Source organism: Pinus tabuliformis, chromosome 9 (assembly GCF_031772625.1).
Source record: "Pinus tabuliformis cultivar Carrire ecotype Pingquan chromosome 9, CPIR1, whole genome shotgun sequence".
Classification (NCBI taxonomy): Eukaryota; Viridiplantae; Streptophyta; class Pinopsida; order Pinales; family Pinaceae; genus Pinus; species Pinus tabuliformis.
The window spans coordinates 849,730,444-849,756,675 of NC_142307.1; positions in this window are offsets into that span (position 1 = coordinate 849,730,444).

Genomic DNA, 26,232 nt, shown 5'->3' on the forward strand with positions numbered 1-26,232 from the left:
GTCATAGGGGGGTGGTATGCCCCCCTGTTGGGAGGTTTGAGGGGGGTGGTAGCCCCCCTCTATGTGGTCTAGAGCAGCACCCCAAGGGAAAAAAATTTGGACCCTATATTAGGTGGGAAGACCTACCTATGGTTTTGTGTGTGGTTTTCGCACATGGATTTGGGCATGATGGTTTTTTGCCCATGGTATTTTTGTAGATCCAGTCAAAGGAACTAAAATTATGTTCTAATCTAGGGTTAATGGATTGGGGTTTATGGATTCTTCGGCATGTATATATATGTATTGTAACATTGAAAGGAATATAATGAAAAATCAATCTGGTAGTTCCAGTTTTGGGATCTAGGGGAAAATCTCTGTGTATATCTATCTTATGTTTTATGCTCTCACCATTGTTTATCTTCTATTTTTAGAATTCGTATGTAGGTAATTTGTACGGAGTTAAAACCTACATTTGGTATCAGAGTTATTTTGACTTCAAGGGGACGCCTTTGCTACTAAGGGGTTTTGCTCAGGCCTATGGTAGATTTTGTCTAGTGGCAGATCTGCGATATTGATTCTTGTGGTGAAAGAAGATAGCGAGAAGTGGAAAGATAAAGATCGAGAAATTTGATGGTCATAGTTTTGAGTTGTGGAAACTCAACATGGAGGATTTGTTGGTGGATAAAGATTAGTGGATAGCGGTAGATCTAGGTACTAAACCAATGAAAATGTCAGCTGAAGACTAGGCGAAGTTGGATCGGAAGGCCAAGAGCACAATACGGTTGTGTATCTCAGATTCAGTATTGTTGAATGTATCAGGAGAAGCTTCAGTGAAGGTTTTGTTGGACAAGTTAGGGAATTTGTACCAATCTAAGTCTTTGGTGAACAAACTATTCCTATAGAAAAAGTTGTATTATCCGAGGATGAAGGATGGAGACTCGGTGACAAAGCATATGAATAACTTTAATACTGTGGTAAGCTAGTTTTTATCTGCTAATATAAAAAATTTAGATGAAGATAAGTGCATGAGTTTCTTGTGTTCTCTACCAGATTCGTGGGATAATCTAGTTGTTGCAATAGGTAGCAATGTGATTGCCTTGCAGTTTGATGAAATAGTCTCATCCTTGATGTCATAGGAGATGAGACGGAAAAATAAGGAGGGCCAGAATGGTGAAGCCTTATTTATATGAAGGTGTCCCATAACAAAAAAAAAGAAGCCTCGAGTGGGAGATCTATATCTAGAGGGAGATCTAAATCTACAAGAAAACCTATAAAGGTGTGCTGGAAATGTGAAAAGAAAGAGCACTTCAAAAAGGACTGTAGATCTAAAGCTCTTGAGAAAGGAAATGGATCGAATGATGCTCCTTCTGCAAAGGTGAAAACCACCTCAGGTGAAAGTGGGGATGTGTACTTGGCTTCTTCTTCAAGTACACATGTAGATCATGAGGTATGGTTGATTGACTCAAGTGCATCTTTTCACTTCACTCCCCATAGGGAGTAGTTCTGTGAGTATGATAAATATGATGGTGGTGATGTCTTACTAGGGGATGACAGGAGGGATAGAATCATTGGTCGCAGAAAAGTCAAGTTGAAGTTACAAGATGGAAGGATTAGAAAACTTCTGGGTGTTTTGCATATTTTGGCATTGGCCAAAAATCTGATTTCTATAAGCAAGTTGGATGATGCAGGTGTAAAAACAATGTTCGAGAAAGATACCTACAAGATGGTTCGGGGAGCACTAGTATTTATGTGGGGAGTTCATATTGGAACTCTTTACAAGCTTTAGGGTAGCACTATTATTCATGGGTGTAACAGTTCTGTGGTTCCTGAAAGTGGAGCAGAAAATCTAGTGGTCTCTAGAGAAAAGACAACGCTATAGCATTAAAGGCTTGGAAGTATTGGATAGAAGGGCCTTCGAATACTTAATTATAATGGTACGGTAGAAGGTATGTCTAATTTCTCTCTGGATTTTGATTTATGTGAAAATTGTGTATATGGGAAGCAGAATCGGGTGAGTTTCCCCTCTAGTGCTAAGAGGGCGAAACATATATTAGAGCTTGTGCACAATGATGTGTTTGGACCTGTGTCAGCTCCATCACTAAGTAATTTTGTGCACTATTTATCATTTATAAATGAATTCTAAAGGAATACATGGATATATTTCCTTGAGAAGAAATCTGAATTCTCTCATAGGTTTAAAGAATTTAAGGCTCTAGTGGAAGACCAGAGAGAGAACAAGATAAAGGTGTTGAGGACAGATAATGGTGGAGAGTTTTGCAACAAGGAATTTGAAGAGTTAGGTAAGAAATTTGGTATAACACGGTAGAAGACTACTCCATACACACCTCTGTAAAATGGAGTTGCAGAAAGAATGAACAGGATGTTGATGGAAAAGGAAATAAGCATGCTCAGTGATGTCAGGTTAGGACAAGAATTCTAGGGAGAGGCAGTGGAGACTGCATGTTACCTGGTCAAGAAATCACCTTCATCAGTGTTGGAGGATAAGACTTCACAATAGTTATGGACTGGTAAGAAATTCTCCCTTTCACATCTGAGGGTATTTGGAGATGCATATGTACATGTTCCAAAGGGTAAAAGAGCCAATTTGGATAGTAAATTTGAAAGGTGCATCTTTATTGGGTATAAGGATGATTTAAAATGTTATAAGCTTTGGAACCCATAAACAAGGAACGTTGTGTACAGCCGCGATGTGGTGTTTATAGAGGTGAAAGATGTTATTAAACATAAAGTCCTACCAAAGGAACCTGAAAAGATAGAGTTTGAGCTAAAGGAGAAGGAATCAAACTCTATAGCAGAAGAGGAATTAGAAGATGAAGAGCCACAAACTCCAACTGTGAGAAGATCAATTCAAGAAAGAAGGTAGACAGAAAGGTATAGTCCAGCAACGGGGGTGCCACTGGGGGAGCAATACCATACCACGTGGATTCATATTGGGGGATATAAATTGAAGAAAAAATGACACAATATATTGAGCATATAATAGGGGGTAAAGGGTTTTAATATTGGTAAGTGTAAAAAATCGAGCTCAAGGTTAATGAAAAAATATAAGTGGGTATAAAAAATTCTAATGAAAAAATGGAAACCTATAATATATAGTGAAAGTAGGGGGTTTTTAAGTTGGGAAGGTGTATTGGGTTTATATTGGTAGGGGGTTAAATAACGTGTTTTTTAGAGGTATTTCCAATATGTAGTCAAATTAAGGGTATTTCTTAGTATGCCACGAACACATGCTATATTAGAGGTTCATTGAGTGAAGCCCACGTGAATCCAACTTCTTTCTATTGAAATTTTGCTTTATCTATTACTAATGATGATCCCAAAACTTTCAGGGAAGAAGTATATTTTGAGGATGAAAAACTCTAGAAACAAGCCATGGTTGATGAAATGGCATCTTTGTGCAAAAATGAGGCTTGGGATCTGGTGGAGCTGATGGCTAGAAGGAAACCCATTGATAGAAAATGGTTGTTTAAGAAGAAGATGAATGCAGAAGGCAAGGTCGAGAAATATAAAGCTCGATTGGTAGCAAAAGGTTATTCCTAGGTGTCGAGAATTGATTTTGGTGATATTTTTTCTCCTGTTGTGAAGGTAGCTTCTATTAGATTACTTTTATCTATTATTGTTGCTTTTCATTTTGAGGTAGAAAATATGGATGTGAAGAAAACATTTCTTCATGGGGATCTAGACAAAGAGATCTACATGAAGCAAACTGAAGCCTTTGCGGTGAAGGGTAAGAAAGAACAAGTATGTAGGTTAAAAAAGTATATGTATGGGTTTAAAAAGTCACCAAGGATGTGGTATCGAAAATTTGATACATATATACAGGGACTTAGCTTCACTAGAAGAAAAGCAGATCATTTGTGTATTTTAAATTAATTGGTGACCATGCTATTTATTTGGTCTTGTATGTAGATGATATGTTTTTGATTGGAAATAACAAAGAAATTATCCATAAATGATGACCCAATTGTCCTCCAAATTCGACATGTAAGATCTTGGTGCTGCGAACTATATTTTGGGCATGGAAATTAAACGATATTGGGAAAAAAGGAAGCTCGAGTTAAACCAGAGGAAGTATGTTGAGACCGTTAGTGCCTAGATTTACCTCAGGCTGAAAAGGTAGGATCTAGGGCCAACATCAAACCATGCTCAACCTGGTAGCTAGCCCTACCAGGTTAGGAGAGGGCTCTCTCCGAGTCGATCTCAGCAAATTATAATCGATGAGAGCTTGAGATGACTGAAATATTTTCTGATCTTAGGCTAGGTATATGTGCAAGAGATTTTGATTGAATAAAATGATGATTTTGTTGGCTCAGATGGAAAGATGGCTTTTGGGTGTGGGGATTGAGGCTCAGTCCTGCAGAGATCTCAATGGGGCAAGGTAGGCAATTGTTTTTGGCACTTAAAATTGAATGAGATGGAAGGAATATACAGGTGAGGTGTTGAAGAGGGAAAAATCAATCATGGATCCTCCCCAAACAATTGAAAACATCAAATAACTAAAGCAAACTTCAAGTAGAGCACTGCAATTTCAATGGATTCTACTTACACTCTTGTTTGTTTAGTTCAGAAGAAATAAGAGAGATAATGGCATAAAATCACATAAATAAATTCACAATTACAAAGGAAAGCACTGTACCAAGACAAATTTCCACATGAATCCCAAAGAGTGCTGCAAATCCTGGTCTCAATTCCTTAGCCAAAATGAAAATATGAGTGTACAATGAAGTTCTTTTCTTTCTCAAGAGTCCAACCATGCTAATGACTGAAAAACAACATAATATAGACAAAAATAGCTCATCCTCGCTTCTAGGTGTCAAGCTCACATGTTTAGGAGTTGATCCAACTAATTCTAAACTGAGAACTAGAAAATAGGCAACATAACAGCATGCCTCTAGAAACAAGGGAACTGATTCATTCAGTTTCAAACAACCTTTAAACTGATGAATCTACCTCTACAAGTGAAAATTTAACATATTTACATCATGATCCATCAATTTTCATCAAATTACATCACAAATTTTCCATTAGGAAAGTGAAAAAGTGAAACTAGCCAAAGCTGGGCGAAAAACAGAGCAAAACTTGGTCAAACTGGCAATTTTTCCTCTATGCGCCGTGCCTGATTCTCTATGCGTTGCGCCTGTTTGGACCCACTTTTGGAGGCCTTTCCAGTGTCCAAATGAGCTCTAGGTGTGCTTTTTGGAAAGGTCTACCTATCTACTTTCCAACCCAAGTGGAATTTTTCAATTTGGCCTCCATTTTCCCCTCCAAAAGTCAGTTCTCCCAACATTGCTTCCTGTGTATCAAAATAGGGGCAGTGAGGTCATTGTTTGAGTGATTTTGACCTTTTTGAGGGCTCAAAACCTGCCCAAATTTCTTTGCCATAGGTAGGCAAGCATAATTTTTCATGCCAAATCCAAAAATGCTGAGTTTTTGTGATTTGGAGGGTCCTAGCAAAAGCAAGCGCCACGTGGCACAGCGCATAGGGTAGAAAATTCTATTTTTGTGCCAAAAAATTTCCAAAATGCAAAAATTGCTCCAAATTTTTGGAAATTTGGGTTGAGTCTTCTCTATCAAGAGCTATGTTGGGCCAAGGAAGCCTTGGCCAATATCTGAAGTCAATCATGCTCCTTTTGCCTCTTTGATGCCTTCTTCAATTTTGCTTTCAAATTCTTGATTCTCGCCATGTAATGAATAGCCATGTGTCTCAACAAGTTTTTCTCCTTATTGGCTTTTTCTAGCTTCCTCTCCAAATGGATATTGACTCTTTCAAGCCATGACTCCCTATCGGCATTAGTCTCCTGTTAAAGTGAAGTGAAGTCCACCCTCCTCCTTTGGGTAGCTTGGCGATTCTCCCGAATGTTTTGCAACTCCATAATCACTTGCTGGTCCTCAAGCTGCTTATTCCTTTGTTCGAAGTACTGTATTGTCCATTGGGCTCTATCCAAGTTGGTAGACAAGGCATCAATTTTCACCTACTTCTCCTGAATGATTTCTCTAAGATTGGTGCTTTGCGGGCCCATATCAGTATCATCACCCTCAATGAGAATGAAATCAGTCTCCTGCTCACCTGATGGTCCTTCCTCCTGCAGTGGCCTCTTGCCTCAGTCCTGAACCTGTTGTGCTGATGATGGAAGAAAGGCCCCTTCCACCCCAGGTGGAGATAACACTCGCTTGGCTACTACAAACAACCGTCTAGTGCCCTTCTGATAGGTGATGAACACCGGCATGCTAGCAGTCTGTGTCTCATAGCCCTCATGTTGATAAGAAGGTCCACCTGTCTCATGCCAAGCCTCTGAAGGTCCCTATTGGGCTCTGAAAAACTCAAGAGAGATGAAGTTCTCCCAAGTGATGCCCTGTAAGCCAAGCTAATGAACGAACCCAATTTTGATGAGAGAAAAATGGTAAATACTGTTGAACTGCTGCTGAGGAGTCTTTTCCTGCATAAGGGTGGTCATCTTCTCTATGTTTCAGCACATGAAGTAAGGGATGTTCATCATCCGTACCTGGGTAAAATGCATCAGCAGGCTGATATGATAAGCATATAAACGAGAGAACCGACCCTCATAGCTGAAATACTTCATGATGAGTTTCATTAAAGGAGCATATTCATTTTTGAGGTACCAAAAAGGAAACATTCTCTTGAGCTGTCTCAAAAAGTCGGGCTTGATGTATGGTTCATAATGTTGCCGGTCAATTTTCTGCCTCTTGTTCCATTTCTCTCCAATGTTGGGAATACCGATTGCTAGTGAAATCGATTCTGGTGTTAATGTGAAAGTGACACTAGCTAAAGTGGCTTGATCACCATGTAAATGCAGTACAAACAAATAAGCCAACTCATGATGAAACTGAATGCTAGCAACCTTCTCACAAAATTCATAACATGACTAATGTTGGAAACAAGAGATGGCAAGAGGGCAAGCCTGTAATTCAGCAAGAGTGGTTGGTTCTTCTCTAATGTGTTTGCCACCTCTATGAGGCCTCTTGGGTGCATGTCCCTCTATAGGTGAGTCGTTGTGGGTCTCCTCTTCATAATCATATGAAGGATCAGATGCCATGGCCGCTGGTAGATAAAATGTCTTAGATAAGTAGGGGCTGATGTGTTAAACTGTCTTGAACTGTCTTTGATGATGTGTTTGACCTCTGCCACCAAGGGAAAATAGTGAAATGAGGGACTGTGGAGGGGTAATTTAGGGAATAGGGAATTAGGGAATGATTTAGGAGGGGCTAAGGTTTGGGAGTTTGTTTTTTGGATTTTTGGGAAATGGGAATTGGGGTATGGGATTAGTGAATTTAGGGGTATGTGAATTTGGGGAATAGGGAAAGAAAGGAAAATATGAAATAAGGGAGTAATGAGGTGAGGGGATACTTGGTAGCAAAACAGCCAATACCAAACCCTAGCAGCAATCTCCTTTGAAAATTTTGAAGAGATAGGGTTTGTTTCCTTTAAAAATTCACCATGTGACAAACACCATCAAACAACCATCAAATTTGGACGAATAGCAATGACAAACAGTCAACCAACTTGGACAAGTGAAAATCCATGCGTTTTGGGCGACTGGAGCAAGTTCTGGCAGTTTTCAGGCTCTTTGGCTGTGTGCGCCGCACATCCAACCCAATGCGCCGTGACCAGTGTATGTGTCGCGCCCGTGTCTTTTTGCACTGAAAAATGCGGCCCAATGTGCCGCGCCTAGTAAGTGCGTCGCACCTAACGATTTGGAACAATTTTTACCCGAATTTCTCACTTGCTCACCAAAATCACTTTGCCTTGCTTCTATTTTTCAAATGAACTCTTGAAATGAGAAATGGATTATAAACAAGGAGCTTTTAAATTTTTGGCTCATAAAACCCATTTTCATAATGTTTTGAAAATGACTTTATTTTCACACTCTGTTTTTTTGGGCTTTTTCACTTCATTTAAGCTTTGTGATGAACTAAATGACCTGAGATTTTCTTGTTTTGCAGGTATTGGAGCTACTGGGGCTAAGGAAAGAAACTAGGGTTGCAGATGGAGTGATATACAATGAAGAAAACAAAATTTCATGATTTGTACAATAAAGGCAAAATACTATGTTTTTTCCATTTTGAGGAAAAACACATTTTCGAACACTTGGTGATGAAATTTATTGATGTTAAAACCTCCTCATGGCCTGCTAGTTGTTATTAGACACTTTGAAACATTTTTTGACGAAACCCTAATGAAACCCTAGACCTAATTGACAATGAAACCCTAAAGACAACCTTTGCAATCTTTAAGATAAAAAGAAGACTGTATATGCTTTTTAATGAACAGACATGAGCCAGCAGGTAGATAACATGAGGGAAACTATAGGAAAGCCACTACCGTCAGATGATCCATGTGACTAATGGAATGAAAATGACTGGGCGAGACACCTAATATGAAATGCAACAAGAGGATTTGATCTCTGACAGAGGGATGAAGATACCGACACTAACAGAGACAATATTGCAAAAGTTTAATATGAAGGATAGTAAACCGGTGAAGGTTCTTATTCCTATCGGTGTAAATTTATTTGTTGAACAGTGTCTCGAGACATAAGAAGACGAAGGGGACATGTGTCGTGTTCCATATGCAAGTGCATTTGGTAGTCTGATGTATGCAATGGTCTGTACTAGACAATACATTGCACATGTAGTGGGATTATTGAGCAGGTTTATGTCAAAACCAGGAAAGGAGCATTAGACAACAGTGAAGCGAGTTTTCAGGTATTTGTGTAGCACTAGTGGTTATGCTTTGTGCTACCAAGGAAGGCCAGGATTGGATAGAGTTTTGGACATTAGTGGATTTGTTGATGCACACTGGGTTGGAGATTTAGATTAGAGAATATCTACAAGTGGGCATGTGTTTAACCTATTTGGAGGTGCAACCAGTTGGATGAGCAAGATTTAGTTTGTAGTCACACTTTTAACTATAGAGGCAAAATACATGGTAGCCACTCATGCAAGCAAGGAAGCAGTTTGGTTGCAGAGATTGTGTTCAAGTATGAGATTAGTACTATGAGCTATAAGGATAGACTATGATAGCCAAAGTGCAATTTTCTTGGCAAAGAACCCTTATTATCATTCAAAGACAAAGCACATTGATGTTCAGTATCACTTTGTGAGGGATATGGTTGAGGAAACAAAGGTGGACACTTTGAATAATGTTATAGATGCATTGACAAAGTTTGTGAGCACTGAGAAGTTTTCTTTTTGTAGAGAAATAATGGGCGTTGTAGGGTTGGATCAATGAATAAACTCTCTTGTGGCCCCCCATGGAAAGAAAACAACAAGTGGGAGAATGTTGAGTGTGTGTTATATTCTTTCCACGACTAGGCCCATGTGTGAGGGGGATCATAGTGGGGGTGATAGGTACCCCTTGTTCATTGCATCAGGTGCAACAAGGGGGTCACAGAGTGGGCAAAAACCCCCCTTGTCAGGGGATTTGAGGGGGGCAGTAGCCCCTACAGTATCCAGGGCACCACCCCAAGCAAATTTTTTTTGGACCCTATATTAGGTGGGCAGACCTACCTATGGTTTCGTGCGTGGTTTTTGCACATGATTTTGGCCATGATGGTTTTATACCCATGGTACTTTTGTAGATTTTTTCAAGGGAAATATGGTTATTTTCTAATCCAGGGTTAATGGATTGGGATTTATATATGCTTCAACATGTATATATATGTATTGTAACATTGAAAAGAATATAATGAAAAATCAAACTAGTAGTCCCAGTTTTGGGATCTAAGGGAAAATCTTTGTATATATCTGTTTTATTTTTTATGCTCTCACCATTGTTTACTTTCTATTTTTAGAATTCATATGCAAGTAATTTCTATACGGGGTTAAAACCTACAATGCTACATTCTATTTCATACTTTTTTCTTTCTCAAATCTAGGGGCCCATTCTCTTAGTCATCATCTTTCTACATCCTTCTTGCACTTTTCTCTCAACTTCTTTTGTCATGGAGTTTTCTTCTTCATTGTTCTTCATATACCTTCTTCATTGATGTAGGTTTCTTCTTTTCATCTAATTTTTCATATATTCAGTTCCTCCATCATTCTCCATTAGTCACTATACATCTTTGTACCTAGATAAAATAGTTTCTTGTAGGAGGGGTGCCACCATCCAATAAGATACTTGCGATCTTTTTCAGTCATCTGCAATTACAAGCTGACAAAAAATTGTTTCTTATTGGAGTTGATCATGACCCAACAAGACACCCATAACCTTGGTTTGGAAAACTTAATTGATGCACCATTACCATGATATAACATTTCCTTTACTTCCAATTCAGACTATTTCGATCTTTGATTTGACTTTGACATGATTTTAACTTTGGTTGACATACTTTGACTCTGGACTCTTGATTTGAATTCAATTATTTACATCAACAACCCTTGGGTGTTGGGTGCATCTAAAAATACACCCATTTTCATGAATTCTTATTCACTTCATTACTTACATGACTCTTTACATGATTAGCTTGCAGAAAAACATGACATGAACCGGACCTTGAACATTCTTGACTTGAAAAGTTTGATGACTTTAAAATCTTCCTAGACTCTCTTACCTTTTATAACTTTCCTTAAACTCTTGACATCACCTTGTAAGAGGACTTCATTACCTTCATAATAAAACAACCCTTTTAAATCACTCATCTTCATCTTCAAAAAATGTGAGTCCTTACTTTATACTTTCACGTTGATCACTTTATCTAACTTTTATGGTAAATAAGAGATTCACACATTTTTCCCTCTAGTTCATGACTTTGATCACATCACGATCACATACCCAAAAACTTTCCACTAATTATATGAAGTTAAAACTCCATTTCACATTTGAAGAAGCTACTTGCTTGAAGTTATGATCTTTTTGAAAAAATCCTTGCCTTTTCTTTGAATTTGTGACCAAATCATTTTCTCATAATGTAGCCACTTCAATTTTTTATGAAAAAGTATTTATGCTTTCTTTTTGAATTTTGAAAATCTTTAATTCAATGAGTCGTTTCCTTCTTCTTAACAACATTCTTCTCATCTTTTGGACGGTTTACTGAAGAACTAGAATGAGTTTATTCTAACTCATAAAAGTGCCTATAATACAAACTTCCTTCATGGAAATATCCTTGTGCAAATCTCACATTACACGTCCTTTGTGTCTTCACATAGTTTATCATCGTACCAAAATCTCCTACATCCACATGAAACAAAAAATTAACTACATATCTTTTCACATGGACTATTGAATACACATTCGTTGTCTTCACTTCACATAGGTTGCGCTCTCCTCGCATAGGATCCTAGTCCATGTTGGCTTCTATACAACTCCATAGCTCCAACAATATATGCACTCTGCACAGAATTCAAACCAGGAAACAATTTTCTTGGCTCTTTGGTTTTTTCACAAATTTCACAAACTCCTTGATCTCTATCTCCGATACTAAAGGTTGGTTTTCTCATCCAAAATTTGGTTTTCTCATCCAATCATGAAGCAAGGGATATTATAAATTTACAAGAGAAATTCCAAAGGGGAAACTATATTATAAACCAAATTCTCGTGTGTAATTTTATTGTACGAAATGGTCACTATATATGAAGATGGGTGATCATAACAAATATCACAAAATTAGATTTTTTGTCCAAAACAATTCCTCAACTTGTTCCACAATATCTCCATGATTCTCTCATTAAATCTTCATCCCTATTTTTACTCATTCCTCTCAATCTCTCAACCATACATATACTTTTATGCTTGTTCTACTTCATTACATTTCTCATTACATAATTTATATATTGAATATTATTGACAAGTAGGAGATATTACACTAAGTGGGTACTTGTTGGATGTAGAATCTAATTATGTATCCTCCGAGTGTGCACACTTGAAATCAATGAGTAATACTACAAGTAGATAAGTAAAAAATATGAATAAAAAAGTAGTTTTTTCATTTTCTGTCCAAAAATATTATCTCATGGGGATGGCATCATCATCTTGAATCTTATTGGTTCTCTTAAAGTTGATTTGGTTAGTTCATTTTCCATTTTCAGACCGATTTTGACCTCAATATTCCCCTAATGAAGAGGGGAGCAAGTCAAGAGACATGCACGAGAGTGCAAGGGAGGATATAGCCAATGAGGATACTTCAACATATACCTATGAGGGTGGAACTAATAGTTTTGATAAGAAACCCAACACGACAACTAAATTAGGGATACATAAGGAAAAGAATAAGAAGGTTATAAGGAGCTTATTACCTAAAATATTTAATAAGGTAAAACCCCATACCTTCAATGGGGAAATTAGAAAGAGTGAAGGGATTGAAGCATAGATTTTAGGCGTAAAGAAATGCTTTAGTGCATAACTACTATGAGAATATGAAGTCACATGTAGCCATATTTAATCTAAGAGGAAAGGTTGATATGTAGTGGGAAGACCTCAAGAATGTGAAAGGTGTCTAAGAAAATAAATTGAATTGGAATAAATTTGAAAAATACTTTAGGGAGAACACTTGTTTGAAAGGTACTAAGATGAAAAAATTAAGGTGTTCCCTAAACATAAATTGTGACAACTCACTATAGGGGCCTATGCTGACTAGTTTATACAAATTTTGAGGTATTTTTCTGACATCAAGGATGAAAAGATGAAAATATAGTGCTTTCTCGGTGATCTTCCACCTTCCTATTAGGACATAATAGAGTTTGATGAGACAAGGATACGTTAATACACCATCAAAAAAGAAAAATATTGTTATGACTAATCAAAGGAAAAGATTGAATCATAGTTATCATCGAAAATAAAGGAAAATATATGATTCAAAAAGAAAAGGTTGAAATCCCTATGTTATAGGAAACGAGGGAGGAACATTAAGTTTAGTGTGGTAGCTAAACGTGTGTGTCAATAGAATTATTTAGCTCCAAATAGCAATCAATCAGCTAAAGCAAAAAAGAAGGGGTAGAAGAACCAAATAAAAATACATTGAAGTGTTAGGGTTGTGGGGAAGAACACTTGGTGAGGGACTTCCCACACATACAACAATACAACCAAATATTGTATAGCATCCAAGAGGACGGAATTAATAATGATGTGACTAGGTGTATACCCCAAATTTATTGTTCTATAGAAAATAGAAAAATGGATCACTAATCCTAAGTGGTGGATATGGAATGTGTAATTTCCAAATAGCTTGTTTCAATTTTAATTGACCCCTATTCTAAACTTAGTGATATTAAAGCACAAATTGTGGAAGCCCATGTTTTATAGAGAAAGCAACACGTAAAGTCATGGATGATTAAATTTTCTACTGGAACCAAAAGAAAGGTAACTTATTCTATTAAACCATGTCAATTTGAGATAGGTGTCCTACTTACGCATGCCACTATATACATGTTTCCTTTAAGGTCATATTACTTGTTGATTGGCATGGATTGCATGGAAGCACACAAGGCCAAGTTAGACTAGTATAATAAAAATTTTGAATACATATATGATAAAGGAAAACAAAGGTTATTAAATGGAATGTGAAATATTGTGTCCATAAGACAAATTTCATCTTTACAATTGAAGAAGTGCTACAGAAATGGATGTCCATTGGCTGCCATATAATTGACAAGTTTAATTAAAGACAACAAGTTGAAAAGAGAAGGGCATCTCATACTATAGGAATACATAGACATACTTCCTAAAGAGATACGTTGATTAACTCCCAATAAGGACAACAATTTATCTATAGAACTTACACCAAAGGTTATTCCTATGTCTAGAGTGTCATACAGAATGAGCATGTTCAAATTAGTATAACTAAATGTTCAATTGTAGGAAATTTTGGACAAAGGGTGTATTAAACCTAGTGTATCTCCTTAGGGACCTCCAATGGTATTTTTTAAGAAGAAGGATGACAACCTCAATCTATTAATTGATTATATATAGTTGAAAAAGATGAATATTAAGAAAAAGTATTTATTTACCATGATTGAAAATCTCTTTGATCATTTGAGAGGAGCCATGTTATTCTCAAAATAGATTTGAGATCTAGATATAAGCAAGTCTAGGATAATAATGATGATATTTACAAGACCAAGTTCAAAACTTGGTATGGGTGCTATTAGTTCATAGTGATGCGATTTGGGCTCACAAATGCATTAGCCACTTTTATTTTCCTACTAAACTAAATTCTTAGTAAGTTTTTGGATAAGTTTGTGCTGGTTTTTATTAATGATATTTTAGTGTACTCAAACACTGAGGGGGAGAAAAAAGAAGACCTCAAGGTTGTATTTCAAGTGTTTTTGGATCACCAATTTTATTTTAAACTCAATAAATATGATTTCATCCAATCATAAGTACATGATTTAGGTCAATTTATTTCAAAAGAAAGGGTGGTAGTCAATCTTGAGAAGATCAAGGAAATTATGGAATGGATTAGTCCTCAAAATATAGTAGAAATAAGATCATTTATGGGGATAACAAGGATTACATAAGGTTTCCTACATGGTTTTAAAATATTGTACATCTGATCACCTAATTGCAAAAGAAAGGAGTAAAAATCAATTGTGTTAGAAATAAGTTGTCATTGATGGAAAATTGATGGAAAAGGCAAAGAAGGTAGCAAGAATATTGATAAAGGAACAAAGAATTTGAATACATTTCCAGTATCATCAATTATCTCAAATTTATCTAGGTAGAAATTGGTGGCCATCTACCTATTTTAGCTAGAACTCCAGTCAGTTCCATTAGTTTCCTTGATTATAGCAGCATCTCAGTTTTTCTTCGCAGTTTTTCGGGTATTGAACTCCAAAGTTATTTTGACCCATAAAAGACATTTTTTTGAGGTCCATCGCAAGCCCATAGCCATAGGAAAGGGTTTTCCACAAATCCTGTAGTACTCGGATAGATCTTTCTAATGAGGTATTATACGCGCCAAATGGAGATCATATACCAATTACAACCCCAAAATGTTGGTTGCCCAACTAACCCCAACAAGGCCCACAAATTCTTGGTGTTCCTTCTCCTAGGTTAGGTTTTTGATTGTTTATGGTTTCCCTTTCCTATTCAATAATAAAAAATCCCTTGAGCCTCATTGTAACGTAGTTCAAATGCATGTAGCCGCACATCTCTTCTTAGAGATAAGCTACCATTGCCCACGCTAGTTTATTTCCATTTTGTATGTAAGCATATTTCAGTTCTCTGATGTTAATGAAATGAAGTTTTATTTCTACTACATCTCTGTGTTTATGTTTATATCTATGTTTTATTGTGTTCCTTCATAAGTCCAAATCAGTGGTATCAAAGCAGTTTGTTCTTTCTATGTTTTTCTTTGCATGTCCCCAATGAGGTCAGGGTATAAGGAGTTAGGGCTCGAACTGGTTGAACCTTTGCAAGACCAACCTCACAAACCTCAATGACCTCCCATGGCAAAAGAAAAGAAAGACGAGGGAGCAGGAGATCCTTTCAAAATATTGCTCGAAGAAGCCCTCAAGTGACAAAGGAATGTGATGCTGGACAACTTTGTCAAGATCCTTTTGCAACTAGCCACAGGAAATGCATATTCATCCAACAACCACTCTAAAGATGCCACTCCCTTTAAGGTACAAGTCAATTTCAACATTATCGTATTTGAAGGCTAGATAGATGTAGAGATCTGTTGGCTTAGTGGGTCCTAACTAGGGTTTAGAGTTAGTTTTTCCAAACAAATCCCTACACTACTGGTCATTTTGGCATCAACCTACTGAGCGGAGACTGAAGTCTCACCCGAAGCAGTATGGGGGGATGCTGGAACCAAGTTTCTGCACCTAGAGATTAGTGTAATGTCATTTTTTATGCCCCAAACCTACCTTCGTGCAGATCAATAAGCCCTTAGGGCTTATCAATATAAATTCTCTTAATCAGATTCTATACCTTCGCAAACGTTCATGGCTATCTTTCGCGGACCTTAAACAGGCGAATCAACCACTTACGTGCCTCTATGATTAACCTTAATCTTGTATTCACCCAGATCATTCTAAGTGTTCGATAACTTTAACATGCAACAATATATTCTTCGTGTAAAAAGTTATTATTAGTTGCGTTCATATGAAAGCATAAACCAGGTAAAATTGTGCATCAATACAGTATTAATTCATAAACCCATCATTCATCATAACATAATAGTGCATTCATTCATAACAGAAGGAAATAGATAAACACAGGAATTTCTGGAATAATCTCTTTATTAATACTTCAATTCTTCTTACAGACGCAAGACTTCCCTGTGCACTCAGCTGCGGACTCTACTCTAGGCCTCTGCACACTCAGCTGCAGGGGTCCATGCACTCAGTTGCGGACTCTACTCTATGCCTCTACGCACACAGCTGGAGAGCCTCTCTTCTACTCTAAGACTTCTTCGCTCTTTTTTCTACTAACCCATTACATTCATCTTCATTGATATCTACTTCTTAGACTCTCTAAGACTCTCCTTTTTATATAATTTCATGGTCCATGGACCATGGGTAGTTCTATACAAGCCGACACAACTTACATAAAAGAAGGGTAAAACCATTTATGCCAAATTACTATCTACGCTCTCTATGACCACATCTTGCAGAGACTTTACATTCTTTACAACAAAACTTGGGCTTTTGGCCCCAAAACTTGGGTTCTTTCCCCAAAATTGACCCTAGGGGACCCTGTCCCAACAGGCCCCCAACACAATTATCGTGACTCGCCGTCGAGTCACTCTGCTGGCACAGAGATCTTACAATAGAGACCTCCCAACTCTACTTGTGCCAGTACTACCTCAGTGGCACTCTGCGTGGTTGCTTGTTTGATCTGCTCCACCAGCTACTCTGTCTTCCTTTATCTTATGTTGTGTTCTCTGTAGGCTTGCTAATTTTTCCTCAATGGTGGTAGAGATAACATAGGCCTCATCCAGCCAAGGCCCCAATCTGGCCCTGAGGACTGCCTCTTTCCTTTGCGCTGCCTCCACCTATTCGAGAAACTATTTTTCCTCGTGCAGCTTGGCATATCGCTGTGATATAGCAATGGTGCATGTTGTCGCTCTTGCTTCATTGTACTGCTATTGCAATTCACAGGCTTTTATGTTTAACCTTTGCAGCTTAGGATCTTCCTGCAGTGTCGTGACTACCTCCATGGAATTCTTGAAAAGCGCGGTGCAATCCACCACCGCAGCATCCACTGCTGCAACTCCATCCTTCACAAGGGCTTCACGTTGTTCTCTGACCTCTAGTAGAGTTGAAGGTTGTGACTTCAACTCTAACTTTGTAGTTTTCAGGTTCAGTTCAAACTAAACCTTGGCCACTTCCATATTTGTGTCGCGCACACCCAGCGAACTTCCTAATTTTCGCGTCACCAGCGCTTGCTACGGGATATGCAGTTCAAGGACTGTTCTACATGCCTCGGCCACCATGGCTACAGTTTGCTCATATTTCGCATGAACTTTCTTCCATGCTTCTAGCACTGTTGTTTTCTCCATGAACATTTGTTCATTATTGACCTTGTACTCGGTTATCATGCTCATCACACGCTGCTCCTGGGCCTTAATCTCTAATATCATCCAAGTTGTCCTCCGTTAAGGTAATTGGATCTAGTGACGACTTAGTGGCTTTTGTCTTTTTGCGCGGTCCTTCCTTTTCCTACTCTCTATACCGCTTTACTCAGAAGGGAGTTCTCTCCTACTCATCTCTGCCGCCCTGCTTTGACCGCTCTTCTTCCTATGTTTGGGGCAAAGGAGACTTCTGACTTCTTTCGGAGCCATGCTCCTCCTGTTCTGCCTATTCCTTTGTAGCATGCTCTTCTTCTAACCAGTCCTTCTCCTCAACCTCTTTCTTCCTCTTCTCAGTGAACAACTGAACCTTCTGTTTGGCCGCTTCCTTTTTCTTTTTATATAGGGACTTGCTAGTCCCGGTAGCCATGCCGGATGCATAATTCCAGTCTATTGGCCAACGCTTGATGACCTGTGAAATAGTGTCATCCATAGCTAGGTAGGATAAGTCAAACCATTTCTGGTCAGGGTCCTTTCGCGCCCGGATGTAAACATGGTGGAAGTCTGCTTTGAACTCTATGTACCCTAAGAGTTGCTCAAACATGGTTGGTGACAACTGTGGCTTTTGGTTTATAGCCATGTGAATGCTCACCTCCATCAGTACCCAAAATATTTTGCTCTTTGTGACCCACGCAATGTCTTTGGTGGCCCAGAGAGGTGAGAACTTTGCTGCTTCGGGTAAATCCTTCTCCACGGGAGGAAACTAGCTATCCTCTTGAAAATTCCATACAACCAGCACAATTAAGAGCAAAAACCACAAATAGTGAAAGGTATTACTATCATTTTGTGCCTCTCTACAGTTCACGAGGAACTCACTACACAGGTAGTGCACCCAGTTGAACTGTACGCCCTCTGCGCACTGAGCTGCCAATGAAACCACTGGTGTCGGCACCTCATCTGCGCGTCACTTTCACATAATTTTGCTAACCAGAATCTGTGTGGCAATCTTGACCGCAGGGTCAGTAATAGTAATTGAATACCCGTGTGGATTTTTGACAAGTTTAAACTTGTCCTTCATCTTCTCAGCGAGGTCATGCTTAGAGAGTTTTCTACAAGGAGTTTGGTGTCACCACGTTGGAGTTGAACTTAGAAATTATCAGAATGCAAATTTTTTCTCGCTGGACGGCCATGCGTATTCTATAGGCGAATTTGAATTCAAATTCGACCATTCCCCTCATAATCCGTTCATAAATTCTAGACTGGTGGCAAATTTCCAAAGATTTCACTCTTAAATTCAATCTTAAATGCCTTAAATGTCAGCCGCCCTCTCCTCTTAACAGTGTTCTGGTATTCAAATCATGAACAGTGATGGTAACAGTCACATTTTGGCTGCGTTGCATGGTCTCCACCCCTATAGCACAGCTTTCTTCGCGCTTCTTCTGGTACTATGACATCCTCCTGTTTCGCACCGCTCTACAAACCGGGAAGTGTAGTTTATAGTCTCGCACCTCTTTGCAACTACCAAGAGTGCTAAGACTGTTCTACCATCATGTAGTCATTGGGCCAGATCCCCAATGTATGGCTTCAATCGGCTACCATTTACCTTTCCCGGAAATGGATCTCCATTCAATTTCACAAGATGAATTGCTCCACCATCGATAATATCTTTGATAACGTATGGTCCCAGCCAGTGCATCTAAACTTTTCTTGGAAACTTATCAAACATACTATCATATAATAAAACTAAATCATTTACCTTGAAGGTGCACAGTTTGATGTGTCGATCGTGCCAAGCTTTTTCGCATTCCTTCTGAACTTGCTGATGGAATCCAACCAAAAATATATCTTCCTCGAGCTTTGTGAGTTGCGCAAGCCACTCTTCTAAGTCTCCACGATCCGCCATCCCTGTGAATGCCACTATGCATAGACTAGACACGATATACTCCATAGGCATCACAACCTCTATGCCATAGACCAACCTAAAAGGTACATGACTAGTAAGCTTTTTACAAGTAGTTCTGTCAGCCCACAACATAGCAGGTACGCACATGTCCCAATCATTCCTATGTGCATTGAAAACCTTTGTCAGCACGTTTTCCAATATCTTATTAAATGCCTCAACCATCCCATTGGCCTGAGGATGATATGGTGTACTCTTTTGGTGATAAACCTGGAATTCTTCTATCAGCACGCTAATCATTTCATTAAGGAAATGCGTAACGCAATCATTCATCAAAATCTTTGGGCAGCCAAACCTAGTCAACCCATATTCAAACAGAAATTTCATTGTTGTTTCCCCTGTACAGTCCCTCATGGGATGTGCCTCCACCCATCTAGTCAAATACTCGGTCGCGGCGATGATATACCATGCACCCATCTTCTTCCCTGGAGGCTGAATCAGTCCTACAAAATCAATTGCCCATTTCTCAAACGACTGCAATGATACATGCAGATTCAAAGGCAGCTCATCCCTCTACGATGGCCTGTCGTTTCTCTGACATGCATTGCACGCCCTACAATATGATTTGGAATCCTTATGCAATGTTGGCCACCACAATCCAACACGTAAAATATTTTGCATTGTTGTTTTTCTTGCATAATGGCCTCCCGCAGCTCCTCCATGAGCTTTAGCTAGGATGTTGCTTCATTCAAAATCAGGCACATAGGGTCATAGTATCTCGTCCAATCCCATCTTATACAAGTGACTTGCAATAACAGAAAAATATGTTGCGCGCACTACTAATTCCTTCTTCTATTGACTAGTGTATCCTTCTGGAGCCGGTCGCACAGTCAAGAAGTGGATAATGTCTACAAAATGATTGTCTGCTATGCACACCGCAAAGAGTTGTGCATCAAGTAGCCCCTCCTCTAAATTGGTAGGCTCCTCTCCTATTTCAATGCGTGACATATGGTCTAGCCTTGCATTCAATCACCCTAGATTCACAATTACTTCGAAATCATACTCTTGAAACAACAGTAGCCATCTACATATTCCCCCCACCCCCCCCCCCCCCTCCAACATAGGCTTGTTGACTAGGTACTTTAATGCAGAGTGGTCTGTATACATCTTAAAGTGTCTTCCTAGAAGGTAATGTCTACATTTCTGGATTGCGTACACCATAGCCAACCCTTCGTGCTTTGCCATCGAGTAATTCTTTTCAGCCTTACACAGCTTCCTGCTCGCAAATGCTATCGAGTGATCTAATTCTCCTTCACCAGCCTGTGTCAACACTACTCCCAACGGGATACATGACGCATCCACATGCACATGAATTTCCTTCTTCCAATTTTGGAAGACTAGAATCAGCACGATGGCCATTTTCTCCTTCAATACATCAAGGCTCCGCTGACATTCTTCATCCTAATAGAATGTAGCATCCTTCTTCAATAGTTTTTCCATTGGTGCATTAATTTGAGCATAACTCTTGATGAACTTTTGATAATATCCAATATGACCCAGCATTTTGTGCAACTATTTAACACTCGGTGCCTCCAAATTAATTATGACTATGATTTTAGCAGGGTCCACCATTAAGCCTTTCCTACACACTACTTGACCCAGCAATATTCTAAAAGGGACACAAAATAAGCACTTCTTTAAGTTTAGCGCGATCTGATACCTTCGACATGTATCCAGCATCAAGCGCAAACTAGCTACATGGTGTTTTATTAGTCCAAACATTGTCCAATCATCAAAATATACCTCTAAAAACTTGTGAATGAACTCTTTGAATGACGCAGTGACTACACACGAGAAGATTGTCAGTGCATTCTTAAGTCCAAAAGGCATTACCGTATACTAAAAGCATCCCCACTCAGTCACAAAGGTATTCTTACTCCTCTCTTCTGGCAGGATCTTTATATTATGTTATCTAGAGAACCCATCAGTGAACGAATATGCTTCTTGTCCGCCAACATTATCCAATACCTCATCTCTGAACGGAGTTGGAAAAGGTTCATGAATGCAAGCATCATTTAGCTTCTTGAGATCTATGTAAATCCTTATTTCATCCTTCTGCTTCTTTTCCTGAACCACCATTGGACTCACCCAATCGGATTCCTCCACTAGTTCAATAATACCTGCTGCCAACATATTGTCCAACTCCAAGTGGACCTTTTCCTTGTACTTAGGATTAAGGTGATATGGCCTTTACTTAACTAGCTTCACATCTGGTTTCAAAGTTATTTTCATCACTCCCAAATCGCCTATGATGGCTTTTAAGTCTGAAAAAATTTTGGGGAACAAATCCTGATATTCGAGGAGCAACTCAGTGACCTTATCCACCATAGCATCATCACAGTAGTCCCCTATCTTGGCAAACCTCAGCTCCACCTCTGTTCCAATGTTCACTTGTTTGGTTTTCAACAGCGCGATGATATCTGGATTCTCTATCTGCGGTCCCTTAACTTCACGGTGACCTTCTGCCTCTGGGATATTAATGTTCCTTGGATCCTCATCTTCTTCTTCACCAATTACATTGTAGCACTCCAGCGCATGGCACAGCTAGGTGGTCCAAGGGATCCTGCAGTATTCTAAAGATCATTGCCTTGACCTCATGCAACACTTCGTCAATGCATTAAAATCCATCCTCAAAGCTGAATGCCATTAAGAATCCCTATCTCAAAATATCCCACTCGTCAGTGTCATGGTAGAGCTCTGTTTCCAAGTACCAATTCATTGGTATTACATCCAAAGTGTGACAGAACAAATGCACCCACTCCGGTTGCAGCTTTGCTCCATAAGCGTCAATCCATTTTGCTAAGTGATCGTGTGGATCACTCCTCCCATCATATTTCTCTGTTAGTCACACTTTTGGGAAACCAAACAGCAACCTCATCATCCTCTGGTATTCATGCCATCCATCACAACTATCTTTATGCGTACCCCACCATCTTGCGGGTGTAGTGCACAACGCCAAATCTAGTGCTTGGAAGCGATGCTTCTCAGGCACTTCCCTTTCAAATGCATCCAAAAATTTATCTATGTTAGTTAGACCATCATAATAAGGCAAACTCCTTACCTCCAATGATACACAACGCAATGATTTAGTCATCATGTTACAGCGTAGCATAGATACTTCATGCAACCTATTCTGCCAATATTCCAACTCCTCATTTGAATTTGAGGTACGGAACTTTTGTGGTCCCATGTAATGCATCCATCTGTTGTTGGATTCACCCAATATTGGTCTTGTGTAGTTATTTTGTAGATCTGGTCCAAATCATCATCACTTTGGTAATCGCGGACTAGTTCAGTATAGCACGGTCCTTCTACAGGGTCCAAAGGCACTACTATGTGGAGTGATTTCCTCTCAAATGACATTGTCCACTTCTTCAAATTGACCACCCCATTCATGTCAATACTCTAGTCCATTCCAAGTAGTGCGGGGTAGGGATTGTTGCCATTTAAAATCTCTATTACTTTGAAATCAGCGAATGCGCTAGCGCCTTCAATATCTATTGTCACTCCCTGCAATCTTCCCATGGGGATAATCTTCTTCTGATTTTCCATCCTTAATTGAATCAGAGACCACTGTAGCGTAGGTATCCCCTGTGGAGTACTAAAGAAGGTATGTTTTTGGTGATTATTTCAGCATCTTTTCATTAAAACTTACAAACCTTTTGCATCATGAACTAGGTAGATGATAAGGAATTGTAATAAAATATGTAAGATTAATGTGAAAAACAAAAACACTGACAATTGTCATTTTCTTATGCAGGAAGAAGGAAAAACGAAAGACTGTCGTTCCAAAGGAAAGGACAAGGCCAGGTTAACCGCTGTCCCTTTGACAGGGAACCACATGCAAACAAGGCAAACCAAATCAAAGCGTATTAGCCCAGGAAAGGAAATGGAGATATTGGCTCGGTGCAAGAAAGTAAAGAGATAACTGAGAGCCAACAGTTCGGTGAATCCCTTAGGATCCTTTGATCCTGAGGGATCGCTGCTTTAACTATTTTTCACCTAGACATCTCCGCCTTCGCCATTATAAAAAGGGGTAGCACTGTTAGCCCGGGGGATAGTCTATTATGTTTTTATGTAATTTCTCTTAAATTTGAGACTTTGATCATCGACTCTCATTGAGAAGTGATCCACTGTAATTCTATCTTATGCATTAATACAAACTTGGTTGCTATTTCATCTCTGATCCTGAAATAACTTCAAGCGGTGTACCCCTGGAGGCTAAGGGCCCGGCCCTAGAGGAACACTTGCTCCTGTACTAGTACTTTTGGTTTATGCATGGTGTGCTCATCAGCTTTATTCGGTAATCTGATATGTTCTGTTATTTTACATCACAACCCTGTTACATCTGATTTGTTAAGTGATATCGTTTTCTGAGACAGAGACATTATAACTCTGCAACGCATTGCTGTTTCCTTAAGTACTGATATAACTGGCTTTTACAGGATACCATTGTTGTTCAATTATAGAATGTTTGTGTTGTAACACTTGACTGTTGGTATTACTAAATTCATCCTAGAGATTATATTTCCTTGTGATTGTTGAATCTATGGACATTTTTGTTCCATTCTGAATTACAGTCGTATTATTTATAACTAAGACTGATGATTGGATTACCAAGATCAAATTACTATTGAGGTGTGTCGTGTGTTAAGTTACTGTTTGACTTTCTAGCGTTGTCCTATATTCCATCATTAGTTAATGTTGTTCTATTTCTGTGTGTTGTTCGATTCATCTTTAAAGGTAGAGGATTTCCATTTGATTTCTGTAGGACACGATTGTTGCATTTGATCTTGTAGACTAAGGTGTTGCTGCTTATTAAACTTAATTGTTGTTACAGTTTTGATCCAAGTGGATCTTGGTGGCCACCTGCCAAGTCCACTTGGACCCCCACCATTGTTTCTCTCAGCATTTTCAGTTTCCTTAATTGTAGCACAACTTACTATTTTTAGTAGTTTTTTGGGTCCTGAACTTCCGGAGCCGTTTTGAGGCCCTAAACGACGTTTTTTGGGAAATCTACCGCCAGCGATTTTTTTGATAAAAATCATCTTTTCTGTCGTATTCCTCAGAGAGATCTTTCCAACGGGCTATCATGCGCATCAAACAGAGATAATACGACCAATTCGCGACCCCTGGAAGTTGGCTGTCCAACTCACCCCAAAACGGGGCCCACAATTTGGCGTTTCATCTTCTAGGGTTAGGTTTTGGAATGTGAAGGGTTTTCCATTGTTTCTCAATAATAAATAGGCCTTTGAGCCTCATTGTAAAGACAATTCGGAACAGTTCAGAGGCATGTAGCCGACACATCTCTTCTTAGAGATAAGCTACCATCGCCCTAGCTAGGTTATTTCTATTTCTATTTGTAAGCATATATCAGTATTTTCCATTAATGAAATGAAGTATTATTTCCACTGCATATCTGTCTTTATGGTTATCTCTATATTTTATTGCGTTCCTATTTAAATTTAGATAAGTGGTATCAGAGCGGTCTGGTTTTTCTCTGTTTTTCTTTGCATGTCCCCAACGAGGTCGGGATATAAGGAGTTAGGGCTTGAACTGGTCGAACCTTTGCGAGACCAGCCTCGCAGATCCCGACGGCCTCCTATGGCGAATGAGAAGAAAGACGAGGGGGCAGGAGATCCTATCAAAATCTTGCTCGAAGAAGCCCTCGAGTGACAACGGAACGCGATGATGGACAGTTTTGCCCAAATTCTTCAGCGGCTACCCAGAAGCGACGCATCGGCTTCCAGCAACTACTCTGGAAATGCCACGCCCTTTAAGGTACAAGTTAATTTTGAAATCCCCATATTTGAGGGTCAGATAGACGCAGATGTTGTAGATAAATGGTTAAATCTGCTGGAGGGTTATTTTTCTGTTCATGAATTTTCAAGTCGGGAAAAGATTGTTTTCGCTCTTCTCAAAGCAGCCCCCCACGTCAAGGATTGGTGGGAAACCTACTGCGAGCAGAAGGATGAAAATACTGGCTCACTATTTTCAGTTGCACCCACCTGGAATTCATTCCGGGATTCCATCAAGGAGCGGTACTACCCTGTCGGAAGCTATGAGGATGAATACATAAAATGGACCACGTTGCAGCAAGGAAGGGACCAAGATGTGCCGAAGTTCACCAATCTTTTCCATACCCTTTGCACAAAGTTGGGTATCAAGGATACGGAGCAGCATTTGATACTCAAATACCGCGGCTGCCTGCACAAGTACATCCAGGAAGAAATACAATTCCTGAACATCTCCTCGCTTGGCACAGCGTACTGATATGCCGTCAAGGTCGAGCAGAAGTTTAAACAAAAGAAGTGAGACTTTGGATCTGCGAATCTGAAGCAAGGGAAAGGTGCCCCTAAAACACAGAAAAAAGGACAAAGCCAAGGCAGGGCAGCCCAAGACAACCCGCCAAAGCTGCAGGCAAAGAACAGTGCCGCGAAGATGAAAAAGGACACGGGAAAATGGTGTGAGTTCCATAAGAGCTCCACTCACAACACCAGTGAGTGTCGAGCCAAGCAGTCACTGGTGGCTGAACTAAAGGTTCCAGAATCAGATGCATGTTCCGACTTTGAGTCAGAACCCGACAAGGGGGATGACAAAGGGAAGCAGATCATTGACGCGGATCCCAACGCCATTGTTGCTACCACAAAGATCCAGAAAAATGAACCCGAAGATCCAGAAGAGGAGGAGCGTCTCTTCCACTCCCAGATGTGGGTAAAGGGCTCCCCGCTACAGTTCATTGTCGATAGCGGGAGCCAAAAGAACCTCATTTCGGTAGAGGTCGTGAAGCGGTTGGGCTTG